Genomic DNA, 17,790 nt, shown 5'->3' with positions numbered 1-17,790 from the left:
GCACCATCGATGTTCCTGTGACATAACATCTTAGTCACGTGTCCAGCCAGATGATGACGAACATCATGATGCATGAGTGGGTGCCCAGAGTGTATCTCTCCATCGTCAGTGTAGCAATTCCAATGATCACATAAAATGACACTACAACATATTATCCGGTATGCACGAAGACCATCTTTATTGTCACTCAGTTACGAGGTGATGTTTGAAGATCTCGTGACATACATATCATATCCTAATTCATAATAGCATCATGATCAAACGATCTTTAGTAACGGTAATACTTAGTCTTTGAGGAACTATCGATAACTATGTTGATGATGTGTTTCACGGTATATCATTTGGGGTTTATCCATCATCATTATTCCAAAAAAAAATGTTGATCTCATATGATACCGGCAACCTCATAACAACTTTAACTTATTGCCCTATAGTCAGGAAAATGAGACTATCAATATCACATGTGCTAGTCATTGATGCGTGACTAGGGATATCTTATTTGGTGTTTATAATTCCACACATGTATTAAGGTTTTCCTCTGATATCATGAATATCCGGAACTAATAAAATTATAGCACAGAACCATAAATTTAATTATGAAACAGGAAATATAGAATAATACAAGTTTATTATTGCCTCTAGGCCATATTTCCTTCAGTCTCCCACTTGCACTAGAGTCAATAATCTAGTCAATATTTAAGCACTTAACACCTATGACATTCCGATGTCGTTCACATGCTTTGCATGTGGTAAACTTCCTCAACAGATATGACATGTTCAGTTCTATGTGTATTTGCATATCTTTGCATCTTCACGCATCATTCATTCTCGAATGAGATGGCGTTGTATATGTTTAGTCAAATGGTGGGACCTTAATTTATCGGCTTGAATTATGTTGCCACCATTGTCTTACAATAAAGCTTCATAGTACTAGCATGCTTGGAACTACACCAACTTCGATGACAAACTTCTTGACTCAAACACCCACCTTTGTTGCTACTAGAGAAATTATATACTCAACCTTCATTGTAGTATCCGTCATAAGGTTTTGACTTTGGAACTTATCCAAATCCAGCATGGAACTTTCATCCAACCCACTGCACCACCTTTTATTAAACACATAGCCTAATTGAGATAAAATGTTTGTGTTGGTGACATAGCAAGTATGGTGCAACACTTTGCAAAGAATTGTTTGTCACAACCACATACAAAATACATCCTTAGTTCTTCTGAAGTACTTAAGGATTTTTCTTACTATTGTCCAATGATCATCATATGATTATTCTGGTATATGCTCATAACACTTAGAGCACAGGACACATCTAGTTAGTGTACATAGCATAGCGTACATGATTGAAAAATCACTCATGCATTTTGTGCATCAAGTGTTGTGAAACACTTGAGTCTTGCTTCGACCTCTTCCATGCGACTAGAACCCTTTCTTGGCGTTTCCATATTGAACAAATTCAATATTTCATCTATGTACTTTGGCATAACCATAATAGGCGCCTCAATATATCCTTATAGAAATTGATGCCCAATATTCTAGTTTTTCCTATGTCCTTCATTGAAAAACTATTTTTTAGTGAAGTCTTAACCGTGTAAAGAAAAGGTAAATCATTTTCAATCAACAATATGTCATCCACATCAAGTATTAGAAATCTGTCTTAGTGCTTCCACTAACTTTCTTGTAAATACAAGCATCTTCGCCTTTCCTGATGAACTCAAACTATTTGACCATTTCATCATAACGAAGAATCTAACTCCGTGATGCTTGCTTCTTTCGCTGAAGTTTGCATACCTTTCTAGCATTCTCTAGATTGACAAAATCCTCGTTTGTATCTAATATACATCCTTGGTTAGTTTCCCATTAAGGAACTTAGTTTTGCCATCCAGCTGCTATATCAAACTATGGAGTGATTGCTAAAATAACCCGCACATACTTTAAGCATCGCCACGGGAGATCAAATCTCATCGTAGTCAACTCCTTGAACTTTGTCGAAAAACCTTTTGCGACAAGTCGAGCCTTTTAATGGATGTGAACATCCACGTATGTTTCTTTATAGATTCATTTACGTTTATAGGCTTCATGCCTTCCGGACGGTCTACCAAGTTCCAAACTTGATTTTAGTACATGGATACTATCACAGATTTTATGGCGTATAGCCATTTAGTGGAGTCAGGGCACATCATTTGCTCCCTTGTAATTTGCAGATCCATTGTTGTCATAACACCAATACTTCATCCTCAAACCACATCTTGGTTTAGTACAAAGTCTACTTGACCTAAGCGGTTCAGTTGAAATCTCGACCGATGTCTCTATAACACATGTAGTGTCTTCCATATCAGTCAAAATAGGAAACTACAGGACAACTTCTGGCGTTGCTCTACTCTGACCGGACAACGAAGATTCTCCAATCTCGTCGAGTTGCACTATCATCCCACTCACCTCTTTCACAAGAACTTATTTCTTGAGAAATACACCTTTTGTGCCAAACACTTTTGTCTTCGGTTCGGTGATAGGAGAAATGCCCAATAGTTTCTTTGGGATAACATTTGAAGAAGCATTAATTCGATTTTGGTCATAAATATTTTAATTAGGCTATGCATACCAAAATTTAAGAAAAGACAATTTGGGTTTGTACCCATGCCATAACTCATATGGTGTGGTTTCAACGAATTATGATTGTCGGAGGTTCTGTGTCTGAAGGAACACAGGTACTCGCGAGGAACCCAAAGAGGTGTCGAACTCAGGGGGCTAAACACGGCTCTCAAGCTCGTAGACCTCGGCGATGATGAAACTGTAGCTAATGAGCGAGCAACCACGATAGAAAGGGACACGACGATCTTACCCAGGTTCGGGGCCCTCGTGAGGAGGTAACGCCCCTACTCCTGCTTTCTCTGTATTACACTGCGAAGGCTTGCAAGGTACAAAGAGGGTTTACAAGGCGCTAGCTTGAAGAAGCTATAGCCCAGATCTAGATGCGATCCGGAGTTCAGAATGGCCAAGACCAAAAAGATTGGCCAGCCCCTTCTACGGAGCAGCTGCCCTCCCTTTTATAGAGGCGCTAGTCCTCCTCTCCAAGAAAACTTGGGATACGGGTTGCCACACCGCGCAGAAGGAAGGGACAGCTATCCTCCTACTATTAAAAATGGACTTGGTCCATGGCGTTAAAGCGCTGGTCCACGGGAGTGGTTGGCTTTCGTTGATGTCCACCTCTGCTGCACTGCACCGTCCACGGCGCCCTTTGCATAAAGTAGCAACGGCTGGATCACTTTATGCAGGGGCATGCCAAACACCCTCTTATCTTCAGGGATGGAGACATGGTCATCGTGCCAGCTACAGCGCTTGTCACTGCTTCCGTTAGCATCCTCGTCCTTTTGTCCCTTCTCTCCCAGCAATGCAGCGAGCTTAGGGAATGCTCCTTGTTAGCTCCTCGCGAGGGAGGCCACACGAGAGGTTTCCTCTTCCGCAGAAACTGCTAATTGTCATTATCCTCACGAGGGGTTCCTCGCGAGGGTCTTCTCCTCGTGAGGCATATAGGCCTTGTGATGGATTTACTCCATGTCGTTGTTGGTGGGCTGTCGCTAGGGTACAGGAGTAGGTGGGCCATGGTATCCCCAAAGCCACTACACCGACAGTAGCCCCCGGGGCCTTAGCCCGCATGCATCGAGAGCGAAGGGTCAGGGGCCCAAAGAGATGCAGGGCCCAAGCGATGGCATGTGGCAGAACACGTCGTCGGGCGCGTCGTGGGCGCGATTGTTGGGCTGATCGTGGGATGGATCCACACCATGGAGACCAAACGGAAAGTGATCGTGCGCCGCTGGGTGCGTCAACCAATACATTGATGGCTTGTCCTCGGGAACCACTTCACGCGCTCTTAAAAGCAGAGCCAAGAGCAGAGGAGTTCTCTACTCGCTTCATCTGCCACCGCATTTGCTCTGAAAGCTTCACATCTTCTTCTTCTTGCCCTTGCGTAGAGCTCCTCGCCACGCTAGCTCCCGACTCCAACAGAAGGCATGGCACCGAAGAGGAGCCTTGAGGGGGTGCAGGTCCCGGAGGCCCTTCTTGGCGCCGCCGCTTCTCCGGCCACATCAGTGAAACGTGGTCGAGGTCATCCCAAGGGGAGCAAGAACAAGCCCAAGATAGCTCCGCCAGCCCCTGCCGGAGAGTCCACCATGAAGAAACCTGGTCATGGCTGTTCCTGCAGTGGCAGGAAACAGCCTCCAGATACTGCCATTGTGTCTGAGGAAGACGTCGCACCGCCTAGCGCCGCGGCTTCTCCTCCTCAAGCTCTACATGCCGATAGCTCAGCCACCGGGCCATGATGACCCACAAGTATTGGGGGTGTATCGTAGTATTTTCGATAAGTAAGAATGTCGATCCCAACGAGGAGCAGAAGGTGTTGACAAGCAGTTTCGATGAAGGATTCACTGTAAATGCTCACAGACAAGTATTCAGGGGGTTTAGATGTAACAGTTGAATAAAGTACGAGTAAGTAAAGTGCGAGAGTAACAATTGCAACGAGTGGCCCAATCCTTTTTAGCACAAAGGACAAGCCGGGTTGTTTACTTATAATGACCAAACGTTCTCGAGGACACACGGGATTTTAGTCTAGTGCTTTCGCTACATACGGCTAAATAATCTTCATTGTTATGATAAGTGTTGTGTGGGTGAACCTATGCTAATGTACCGCCCTTCCTAGGACTAATACATACTTGTGATTATACCCCTTGCAAGCATCCGCAACTACAAGAAAGTAATTAAGAATAAATCTAACCACAGCCTTAAACTCTGAGATCCTGCTATCCCTCCTGCATCGATATACCAACGGGGTTTAGGTTTGTCACTCCGGCAACCCCGCAATTGGCAAACGAATACAAGATGCATTCCCCTAGGCCCATAAATGGTGAAGTGTCATGTAGTCGACGTTCACATGACACCACTAGAAGAATAACACCACAACTTAAATATCATACCATTGAATGTTACTCAACCATAGTTCACTACTAACATTTAGACTTCACCCATGTCCTCAAGAACTAAACGAACTACTCACGAGACATCATATGGAACATGATCAGAGGTGATATGATGATGAATAACAATCTGAACATAAACTTGGTTCAATGGTTTCACTCAATAGCATCAACAACAAGCAGAGATCGATACCGGGAGAGTTTCCCCTATCAAACAATCAAGATCAAACCCAAATTGCTACGGCGGTGACGGTGTCCAGCGGTGGAGACGGCGGTGATGATGGTGGAGATGATGATGATGGTGATGGAGATGATGTCCAGCTCGATGACGGTGACGATGGCGTCGATTTCCCCCTCCCGGAGGAATTTCCGGCGGATTCCTGCCCGCCGGAGAGCTCTTTTCTCTCTGGTGTTCTCCGCCCAGCAGAGGCGGCTGTAACTCTTCGCGAGGTACCCTCTGTGGCTTAGGTTTTCGGGACGAAGGATTTCGCGAAGAAAAGGAGGTGAAAGGGGCTGTGGTGCCCCCACACCACATGGTGGCGCGGCCAGGCCATGGGCCGCGCCGCCCTATGGTGTGGGCCCACCCTGGGTCCAGCTGGCTCCTCCTTCTGGCTTCCTTCGTCATCTTGAAAAATAGGATTTTTGGTATAATTTCCTTCCACAGTTGATCTTCCGAAATATTGCGTTCTGACGGTGCTTTTTCTAGCAGAATCCTGGCTCCGGTGCTTGATCCTCCAATAATGATGAAACATGCAAAATAGATGAAATAACATAAGTATTGTGTCCCAATATGAAATATATCAATGAATAACAGCAAATTATGATATAAAATAGTGATGCAAATTGGACGTATCAACTCCCCCCAAGCTTAGACTTCGCTTGTCCCCAAGCGGCCGAACTCGATAAACAGGACCACATGTTTATGGAGTGAAGAGTCGATAAATAAAATACGGACAAGAAGCATCATATTCATTCACACAAGACATTATAGTAAACAACTTCCTCATATAACTCAGCTTGAAACAAGTATAAAGTAATCACAAATAAAGGTGCATAAGAAATCATAATTGGTGATGGCAAACTTCGTTCTTGGTCAGAGAACAATTAACAGATTATATTTATCTCATTGAGCAGCGCTCTCATGTTAAAGTTTATAAGGCACAACTTGCATACTCAATCATAATGGTCTCCTCATGATCGTTGATAACTTGCAAAGCTATATTCATTCAGATAAAACTTGTACCAAACAAGGAAGAATAAAAGACATGATGAAGCAAATCACAATATAATAGTTTGATCACAACTACTCAAATGCTTGCTTGAGATGGAGGGAAATAGGTTTACTGACTCAACATAAAGTAAAAGACAGGCCCTTCGCAGAGGGAAGCAGGGATTAAATCATGTGCTAGAGCTTTTTCAGTTTTGCAATCATATAAAGAGAATAAAAGTAACATTTTGAGAGGTGTTTGTTGTTGTCAACGACTGGTAGCGGGTACTCTAACCCCCTTGCCAAACAACCTTCAAAGAGCGGCTCCAATTTTATTTTTATTTTGTGTGGCACTCCTTCCAACCTTTCTTTCACAAACCATGGCTAATCGAATCCTCGGGTGCCTGCCAACAATCTCATACCATGAAGGAGTGCCTTTTTATTTTGGTTTTATTATGATGATGACACTCCCCCCAACCTTTGCTTACACAAGCCATGGCTAACCGAATCCTTCGGGTGCCGTCCATCAATCACATACCATGGAGGAGTGTCTATTTAGTTGATTAGTTTGGGACTGGGAATCCCATTGCCAGCTCTTTTTGCAAAATTATTGGATAAGCGGATGAAGCCACTAGTCCATTGGTGAAAGTTGCCCAACAAGATTGAAAGATAAAACACCACATACTTCCTCATGAGCTATAAAACATTGACACAAATAAGAGATACTAAGTTTTGAATTGTTTAAAGGTAGCACATGAAGTATTTACTTGGAATGGCAGAAAATACCATGTAGTAGGTAGGTATGGTGGACACAAATGGCATAGGTTTGGGCTAAGGTTTGGATGCACGAGAAGTATTCCCTCTCAGTACAGGTCTTTGGCTAGCAAGGTTAATTAGCAAGCATAAGAGTCGAGGGAAACAAACAAATATACATGTGATAGAAACAATCATGCATCTTCCTTGTAAGCACAAACAATTTTAACTTCAGAATAATAAGCTATGAGCTAACAAGAAAGAAAGACAATGAAACAACTACATGTATTTCTCTTTTCTACTTAAACCTCAAAGTGTTGTTGCTATTGACCAATGCTAAGTTTGCCAAAACCAAATAGATTTATTCAATGCTCCCAAAGTGATACCAATACTAACAACAAGGTAAATCATATAATAGAGATTGCAAACTAGAATAAGATGTGCAATATGTAAATGATAAGACTTCTCATTAATATTCCATAACGATAACTCACACCAAGGGATTCATAGATAACCAACTAAAGGAGAGATACTTCCAAACTGCAACCCATCTTATATGATAACTTCCCTACTCATGATATGACACTACTTGACAATAAAAAGTAAAAGGTAGTGATAATGTGATACCGCGGCACTCCCCCAAGCTTGGAACAAACCAAGGGGATGCCAATACCGATGATGAATTACTCCTGCGGAGATGGTGGTGATGAACTCCCATCATCAAACTTCCAAGGAAGAGGTTCTCCATCAAGAAACGACATCTTGGTCTCGGGAATCCTGAAACTAGCAGCACGGCTTATGTATTTAAACCTGTTTTCATACTCACAGTTCTGATTCTGAACGTCATAGAGTTGTGCTTGGAGCTTGTTGGTGGTGTCGTGAAGTGAGAGGATGTCGCCCCAAAGCTTTGCAATTTCCTTCTCATGTTCAGCAATGAGTTCAGACACAATCCTGTGGAAGATATCCACCTCACGCTCAGCCATCTTCTTGTATTTGAAAACCTCTTGTTCTAGCTTCTCCATCCTGTCTTCCAAGCTTCCTTCTCCTTTAGGACCCTGGACATCCTTGATCTGCAGTTCTTCTTCAACGAGCAGCAACTCCTTGGGGTGCATCCTCAGCTCCTCCATGTACAAGTTGCCAACATCCTTGCCGGAGCTGTCCTTCAGAGTTTCCGACGAAGACATGATGGCTCTAGATCCGAAGCAAATCCTGGCAGAAACAGCTCGAAACAAAACACGTCGAGAAAATGATATACGGGCCTCCAGGGGTCCGGGGGATTATATAGCAAATTTTTTTACGACAAACGGAAAGTACGAGATCGAACCAGAGTCGGAAAGGGGCGACGAGGCGGCCAAACCATAGGTCGGCGCGGGCCTAGGTCAGGCCGCGCCGGCCTATGGTGGCACCCCCTCGTGCGTCCTTTCCACTCCGTTTCGAACTCGTAATTTTTCATATTTTCCAAAAACAGCAAAAATATTGTTCGGAAAGTAAATTGCGTACTTTTCATTACCAGTACTGTTACCTATTCAAAGTCGAGTTCTGGCGGACTGCCAATTTGCCCTTTGATGAAAGCCTCCGGTGTTTCCACTTGAACAATATCAACATCAACATTATAGGAATCACCTGAGATATAATGCTTGAGTCTTTGTCCATTCACCACTTGCGTAGCATTGCCTTGGAGAGAGCTAATTTTGATTGCTCCTGAACGATACACCTCCTCGACAACATATGGTCCTTCCCATTTCGAGAGTAATTTCCCTGCAAAGAATCTGAGACGAGACCGATACAATAGGACTTTATCCCCAATATTAAATTCTCTTTTGATAATCCTCCTATCATGCCATTTTTTAACTTTCTCTTTAAAGAGTTTAGCATTTTCATAAGCTTCACTTCTCCATTCATCTAGAGAACTTAATTGCAACAACCTCTTATCACCGGCAAGTTTAGGATCTTTATTTAACTCTCTAACTGCCCAATAAGCTTTGTGCTCTAGTTCTAAAGGTAAATGACAAGCTTTCCCATAAACCATTTTATAAGGTGACATTCCCATGGGATTTTTATAAGCAGTTCTATAAGCCCATAGTGCATCCTTCAATTTACTAGCCCAATTCTTTCTAGTTTTATTAACGGTCTTTCCCAAAATAGATTTAATTTCTCTATTCGATAATTCTACTTGACCACTAGTTTGAGGATGATAAGCGGAAGCAATTCTATGATTAATACCATACCTAGCAAGAGTTTTTCTAAAACCTCCATGAAAAAAATGAGAACCTCCATCAGTCATAATATATCTAGGCACTCCAAATCCAGGAAAAATAATGTCTAAAAGCATTCTTAAAGAGGTCTCACCATCAGCACTTTTCGTAGGTATGGCTTCCACCCATTTAGTAACATAATCAACAGCAACAAGTATGTGAGTGTTACCTTCTGAAGACGGAAAAGGTCCCATGAAGTCAAATCCCCAACAATCAAACGGTTCAATAACAAGAGTATAATTCATAGGCATTTCATTACGTCTGGAGATATTACCAACCCTTTGGCATTCATCACAAGATAAAATAAACTTTCTCGCATCCTTGAAGAGAGTTGGCCAATAAAAACCTGATTGTAGAACCTTTTGCGCGGTTCTTTCTCCGGCGTGATGTCCTCCATAAGCACTACCATGACATTTACTCAATATCTCTTGTTGTTCATATTCGAGAACACATCTTCGCATAATACCATCCACTCCTTCTTTATATAAGTGTGGGTCATCCCAGAAATAATGCCTCAAGTCATAAAAGAATTTCCTCCTTTGCTGAGCTGAAAAGGTTGGAGGCAAGTACTTGGAAACAATAAAGTTAGCATAATCAGCATACCAAGGACTGTCTCGCGAGCTCACCTTTATTACAGCCAATTGTTCATTTGGAAAACTATCATTAACAGGAACAGGATCATAAGCAATATTTTCCAATCTAGACAAATTATCAGCAACAGGATTATCAGCACCTTTCCTATCTACAATATGTAAATCAAATTCTTGCAAAAGAAGTACCCATCTAATAAGCCTCGGCTTAGCATCTTTCTTTGTCATAAGGTATCTAATTGCAGCATGATCAGTATGAATAGTAACTTTTGAATCAACAATATAAGATCTAAATTTATCGCAAGCAAAGACTACAGCTAATAATTCTTTTTCAGTTGTAGCATAATTTCTTTGAGCAGCATCAAGAGTTTTACTAGCATAATGAATAACATTCAGTTTTTTATCTACTCGCTGTCCAAGAACAGCGCCTACAGCCAAATCACTAGCATCACACATAATTTCAAATGGTAAGTTCCAATCAGGAGGTTCAACTATAGGAGCAGTTGTTAAGGCTTTCTTTAGAGTTTCAAAAGCTTCCTTACAATCATCATCAAAAACAAATGGTACATCTTTTTGAAGAAGATTAGTAAGAGGTTTTGAAATCTTGGAGAAATCTTTAATAAACCTCCTATAAAACCCAGCATGACCAAGAACACTATGAATACCTTTAACATCCCTAGGATAGGGCATCTTCTCAATTGCTTCAACTTTAGCTCTATCAACTTCAATACCTCTCTCAGAAATTTTATGTCCCAATACAATTCCTTCATTAACCATAAAGTGGCATTTCTCCCAATTAAGAACAAGGTTAGTTTCTTCACATCTCTGCAAAACTTTATCAAGGTTTCGCAAGCAACTATCAAAAGAATTCCCATAGACGGAAAAATCATCCATGAATACCTCTACAATACTCTCACAAAAACCATGAAAAATAGCAGACATGCATCTTTGAAAAGTAGCAGGAGCATTACATAAACCAAAGGGCATACGCCTATAAGCATAAGTTCCATAGGGACAAGTAAAAGTGGTTTTCTCTTGATCTTTAGCTTTAACAGCAATTTGTGAAAACCCAGAATAACAATCAAGAAAACAAAAATGAGTATTTTTAGACAATCTTTCTAGCATTTGATCAATAAATGGTAAAGGGTAATGATCTTTCTTAGTAACTTTATTAACTTTTCGAAAATCAATGCACATTCTATACCCTACAACTACTCTTTGAGGGATGAGCTCATCATTATCATTAGGCACAACAGTCATTCCTCCTTTCTTGGGAACGCAATGCACAGGACTAACCCATCTACTATCAGCAATAGGATATATAATACCAGCTTCAAGAAGTCTTAATACCTCATTCCTTACCACTTCCTTCATCTTCGGAATTAGACGACGCTGATGTTCAACAACAGGCTTTGCATCATCTTCCATATTAATAGCATGTTGGCAAATAGAAGGAGAAATCCCTTTCAAATCATCAAGAGTATAGCCAATAGCTCCTCGGTGTTTCTTCAATATTTCCAATAACCTTTCTTCCTCAATCTCTGAAAGCTTAGAACTAATAATAACAGGATATATTTTCTTATCATTAATATGAGCATATTTAAGATTATCAGGTAAAGGCTTTAAATCAAAAACAGGATCTTCCTTTGGTGGCGGTGTTGTACCCAAATCTTCCACCGGTAAATCATGTTTGAGAATAGGTTGGCGAAGAAAAATTTCCTCAAGCTCATCTCTTTCTTTCCTAAAAACTTCACTCTCGCTATCCTCCAAATGTTGCTGCAAAGGATTGTTAGGAACAAGAACAGTAGATGCACATTGCTCCATTTTAAAATCATCACTAGGCAAATCAGCTTTGTAAGGAGTTTTGGTAAATTTAGAGATGTTAAACTCATAAGATTCACCAGCAAATTTAGTCAAAATTTTCTCTTTCTTGCAGTCTATAATAGCTCCACAAGTATTTAGAAAAGGTCTACCAAAAATAATAGGACAATAATCACTAGCAGCAGAACCAACTACCAAAAAGTCAGCAGGATATTTAATCTTACCGCATAAATCTTCTACATCTCGAACAATACCAATTGGAGAAATAGTTTCTCTATTAGCCAGTTGAATAACCACATCAATATCTTCAAGTTCACAAGAATCAATTTCGTGCATAATCTCCGTGTAAAGCTCATAAGGAATAGCACTAACACTTGCACCAATATCACATAATCCATAATAGCAATGATCACCAATTCTAACAGATAGCATAGGAACACTAACTTGTTTGGGTTTATTAGGATGTGAAACAATATTAGAAGCATCTTCACAGAAAATAATATGACCATCCTCTACATTTTCAGTCACAAGATCTTTAACTATTGCAACAGCAGGTTCAACTTTTATTTGTTCTTCAGGTTCTTTTTTCACTTTTATGAACCGCACTATTTATAACAGAGTACTCCTTCATTTTAGTAGGGAAAGGAGTTTTTTCAATATAAGCTTCGGGAATAACATGATCAGCAGTTTCAACTACAAAGCATTTATTAATAGATGAATCAATTTTATCTTTATACGGTTCATGATACTTATCAAAATTCTTCTTAGGCAATTCATAATGAGAGGCAAAAGCTTTATAAAGATTTGCAGCAACTTGAGAATCAAGACCATATGTAGCACTCATATTACGAAATTTATCAGTATCCATAAAAGCTTCAATGCATTTATAATCATAAATTATACCTGATTCTCTATCCTTGTCGTTCTCCCAACCTTCAGTATTTTCTTGGATCCGATCAAGAAGGTCCCTTTTAAACTCTTCTTTGTTGCGTGTAAATGATCCAGAACAAGAAGTATCCAGCAAGGTCTTGTCTTGAAAAGAAAGTCTTGCATAGAAATTATCAATAATAACATTACCAGGAAGCTCATGAATGGGGCATTTGAGCATTAAAGACTTCAATCTCCCCCAAGCTTGGGCAATACTCTCTCCATCATGAGGCCAAAAATTATATATGCGATTCCGATCCTTGTGAATTTCACTTGGAGGATAGAACTTAGAATAAAACCGGGGCACAATATCATTCCATTCAAGAGAGTCCCCATTATCCAGTAATTTATACCAATGCGCCGCCTTACCGGACAGCGATAAAGAGAATAGTTTCTTCCTCACTTCATCCATAGCAATACCTGCACACTTGAATAAACCGCATAATTCATGTAAGAACAATAAATGATCTCCAGGGTGGACAGTTCCATCCCCTTCGTAGCGGTTATCCATAACACATTCAATAATTTTCATAGGTATTTTATATGGTATCACTTCCTCACCTGGCGCCTCATCCACTACCGTTGCAGTAGTAGTAGATTTCCCAAATAAAAATTGAAGAGAAGATCTCTCCATAATGAGTTATAGCAAGAGCAGAAATAAAATCAGCACAAACAGTAAAGGTTTTCCTTACCAATTCCACTTACCAATAGCGCTTCACTCCCCGGCAACGGCGCCGAGAAAATAGTCTTGATGACCCACAAGTATAGGGGTGTATCGTAGTATTTTCGATAAGTAAGAATGTCGATCCCAACGAGGAGCAGAAGGTGTTGACAAGCAGTTTCGATGAAGGATTCACTGTAAATGCTCACAGACAAGTATTCAGGGGGTTTAGATGTAACAGTTGAATAAAGTACGAGTAAGTAAAGTGCGAGAGTAACAATTGCAGCGAGTGGCCCAATCCTTTTTAGCACAAAGGACAAGCCGGGTTGTTTACTTATAATGACCAAACGTTCTCGAGGACACACAGGATTTTAGTCTAGTGCTTTCGCTACATACGGCTAAATAATCTTCATTGTTATGATAAGTGTTGTGTGGGTGAACCGATGCTAATGTACCGCCCTTCCTAGGACTAATACATACTTGTGATTATACCCCTTGCAAGCATCCGCAACTACAAGAAAGTAATTAAGAATAAATCTAACCACAGCCTTAAACTCTGAGATCCTGCTATCCCTCCTGCATCGATATACCAACGGGGTTTAGGTTTGTCACTCCGGCAACCCCGCAATTGGCAAACGAATACAAGATGCATTCCCCTAGGCCCATAAATGGTGAAGTGTCATGTAGTCGACGTTCACATGACACCACTAGAAGAATAACACCACAACTTAAATATCATACCATTGAATATTACTCAACCATAGTTCACTACTAACATTTAGACTTCACCCATGTCCTCAAGAACTAAACGACCTACTCACGAGACATCATATGGAACATGATCAGAGGTGATATGATGATGAATAACAATCTGAACATAAACTTGGTTCAATGGTTTCACTCAATAGCATCAACAACAAGCAGAGATCGATACCGGGAGAGTTTCCCCTATCAAACAATCAAGATCAAACCCAAATTGCTACGGAGGTGACGGTGTCCAGCGGTGGAGACGGCGGTGATGATGGTGGAGATGATGATGATGGTGATGGAGATGATGTCCAGCTCGATGACGGTGACGATGGCGTCGATTTCCCCCTCCGGAGGAATTTCCCGGCGGATTCCTGCCCGCCGGAGAGCTCTTTTCTCTCTGGTGTTCTCCGCCCCGCAGAGGCGGCTGTAACTCTTCGCGAGGTACCCTCTGTGGCTTAGGTTTTCGGGACGAAGGATTTCGCGAAGAAAAGGAGGCGAAAGGGGCTGTGGGGCCCCCACACCACATGGTGGCGCGGCCAGGCCATGGGCCGCGCCGCCCTATGGTGTGGGCCCACCCTGGGTCCAGATGGCTCCTCCTTCTGGCTTCCTTCGTCATCTTGAAAAATAGGATTTTTGGTATAATTTCCTTCCACAGTTGATCTTCCGAAATATTGCGTTCTGACGGTGTTTTTCCAGCAGAATCCTGGCTCCGGTGCTTGATCCTCCAATAATGATGAAACATGCAAAATAGATGAAATAACATAAGTATTGTGTCCCAATATGAAATATATCAATGAATAACAGCAAATTATGATATAAAATAGTGATGCAAATTGGACGTATCAGGCCATCTCCCCCGCCCGGTCTCCTCCCTCCACCGGGATTTGCTCTCAAGAAGGCGCCCTTAGGCTCCCTAGATTATGAGTTCTTCATCTTCGTGAAGGAGGAGACCTTGGAGAACCTGAATCTCCCTGACAAGTTCGTTGAGGTCTTCGCTGGGCACGAGTCGGGCTACGCCTTCCTGAGGGAGGCCAGCGCGGGCCAGAAGATGTGGCGGATGGCGATATACCACGACAGAATAAGGCACATGTTCCTCACGGGCGACTAGAAGGAGTTCTCCCTCTGCTACAAGCTTGAGCAGGGCTTCCTCCGGATGTTCCGCCACCGCCAGGGCACCTACAACTTCATCATCAAGGTCTTCGATGGCCTCATGTGCCGCCGCTTCTACCACCCCGTGGAGGAGTAGCTAGCATGGCCATGGTCTCCCTGCCGCCACGGATCTCGTCGACCTCAGGCGCGGCCCCTTTTGCCTTCTAGACTACGTAGTATGGCTCCTTGATGTAACCAAACATCTTATGCTCATGCGCCATGTTTGTAACCGTTAATACGATGCCCTCATGGGCCTTATGTTTATTTTTTATATATTTTGTGTCTGCTATGTGCTTGCTCTCAAGCTTGCCTCCTCACGGAGCATTTCTTCCTTTTTTCTTATGTGTTGATGCTCTACGTCGTCAAGGGCCAGCCCCCAAGTGCAATGGTCACCAGTCACCAGTATGCCACTCGTGGAGCGATGCAAGGCTAGCGGGTGCCAAGGCTCTAGTGATGCGGCTGAAGTGGCTCATGAGGTCATCCCTCGCGGCTCCCTTTGGCATGCAAGCGACGCAAGAAAATAGAGATAGGACTCTCCTAGTTCCCCACGGAGCCTGCTTCCCTTTTTTCCTTGCGTTTTGGGTGTTCTACATCGTGAGAGGCCAGCCCCCAAGCGCAATGGTCACCAGTCACTAGTATGCCCCTCATGGTGTGATGCAAGGCTAGCAGGTGCCAAGGCTCTGGCGAGGCAGCTAAAGTGGCTGACGAGGTCATCCCTCAAGGCTCCATTTGGCATGCAAGCGACGCAAGGAAATAGAGATAGGGATCGTAGAGGACGGACATGGAAGTAGAGCGTAGAGAAGTGAAAGTAGCCTGGACTTAGCATTTTGTAGTAGTTGTTCCCATGGGCTTCGCCTCGTGAGGCTCGTGTTTTGTGAGGAGAACTTCTCACGAGGGATCGCTCGTGGGGCCTCGCGTGGATCTTCCGTAAGTCCTGGCGAGGAACTCATCATGGGACCTCCTGGATGTTGTTCCCGTGAGGCTTCTTGCTCGTTTCCTCGGGGATGAAGCTGCATCCTACTCTGGCAACAAAGGAGTGCACACAGGTTTGTCAAAAATAGCCCTTGTGTGTGCTCGCTGATTCGCGCTTGGGTGTCACGTGAGGAGATTAATCACCAAGGACTTGGTGTGGTGACGTGTGATAGGAGCAGGGCCTGTGAGTCAGAGCTCAGTCTCTTTGGGTTTTTCGGGCTTGCCGGGAATGTCCCAAGCATAGGCACCGTTCCTAGCCCCCGCTTGCGTGATACACAAGCGAGAACTCGTGAGCGTACATAGGACATACGAAAACGAACACATTGCTTACTGAGGCAAGGATACATTATATGGTAGATGACTTAGTTTTACTGGTGAAAAGCAAACAAGTTCATTACAAACCACCGCTGTGATGAGCGCGGGGCCTTCCTCGTGGAGGGAAATGTGGATGCGATAGCGCTCCTTTGTAGAAATGCTCGATGGAGCGCATGATGTCCTTCTCATCGCAGTGGACGGTGATGTTTCCGCTGCAGCTCGAGAGTCTGACAATGTTGTAGTTGTTGTGCGCAACTGCCATGAACTTGGCCAGCGCGGGATAGCCGAGGATGGCATTGTAGGGAAGGATGATGTACGCGACGTCAAAGTCGATGTACTACATGCGATAATTGTCACGCGCCCCAAAGGTGACAGGGAGGCGCACTTGCCCAAGAGGCATGGTGGATCCATCGGTCACCCCGAAGAAAGGCCTCGTCGGCATGAGGTGCTCGTAGGGCACCTGCATCCTCTTGAAGCCTTCCACATATATGACGTTGAGGCCAGCACCTCCATCGACGAGGGTCTTTGTGATGGCGATGTTGTTGATGGTGGGCGTACACACCAAGGGTATGGTGCCCACAACTTTCGTAGACTTGGGATGGTCGCTGGCATCGAAGGAGATCTTGTTCTGCGACCACTTGAGCCTCTACACATTGGCGCTTGGCTGAACGGCAGCAATCTCGTGAGAGAGCTGCTTGAAGTGGCGGTTGGAGAGAGATGCTTGAGCTCCACCGAGGATACATCCAACGTACCCACGTGGCTCCCGGTAGCCCCCGCTGTTCTCCTCGGCGCGGTGGTTGTTGGCCTGAGGAGGAGGCTATTGCTGTGGAGCATTTGCCTGGTGAGGAGGCTACTGGAAATTCTCCTGCTGGTTGTTCTCGCCATGGCCACTGAAGTGAACACTGCCACATTCACCTCCACGACCATAGCTGCAACCATTTCCACGCCTCCTGGAGTCAACATGCTCCTCATGGAACTTTTTGAGTTCGTAGCAATCTTCGGTGTTGTGGGTGTGCTTCTTGTGGAGTATGCAGTATGGATGATCATCCTTGCTCCCCTCAGCACGGCACTCATGGTGGTGCTTCTGCTCAGGTTCTGCCTCGAGGATGGGCGGTTCCTTACGCTTGTACTCCTTGGACATGTTCTTGCCTGGAGGAGCGGTGGGAGCCGCTTCAGACGCGTCGTGGATGAATAGGTGCCCCTCCTCAACCTTGGCGCATCTACCAGCGACCTCGAAGAGCCTGACCACAGAGGTCAGTTCGTCATTGACGGAGAGCTTCTCCTTCATTTTGAGGATGGTGATGGCCACGGAGAACGCGAAGATGATCTCCTCGTTGGAGATCTTGGGAATCCTATTGCGGACTTGGCTGAAGCGCTGGATGAATGCGTGGAGAGTCTCGCCAAGGCGTT

The sequence above is a fragment of the Lolium perenne genome, chromosome 6, assembly GCF_019359855.2.
Source record: "Lolium perenne isolate Kyuss_39 chromosome 6, Kyuss_2.0, whole genome shotgun sequence".
NCBI lineage: Eukaryota > Viridiplantae > Streptophyta > Magnoliopsida > Poales > Poaceae > Lolium > Lolium perenne.
Note: the sequence above shows the minus strand (reverse complement) of the source record.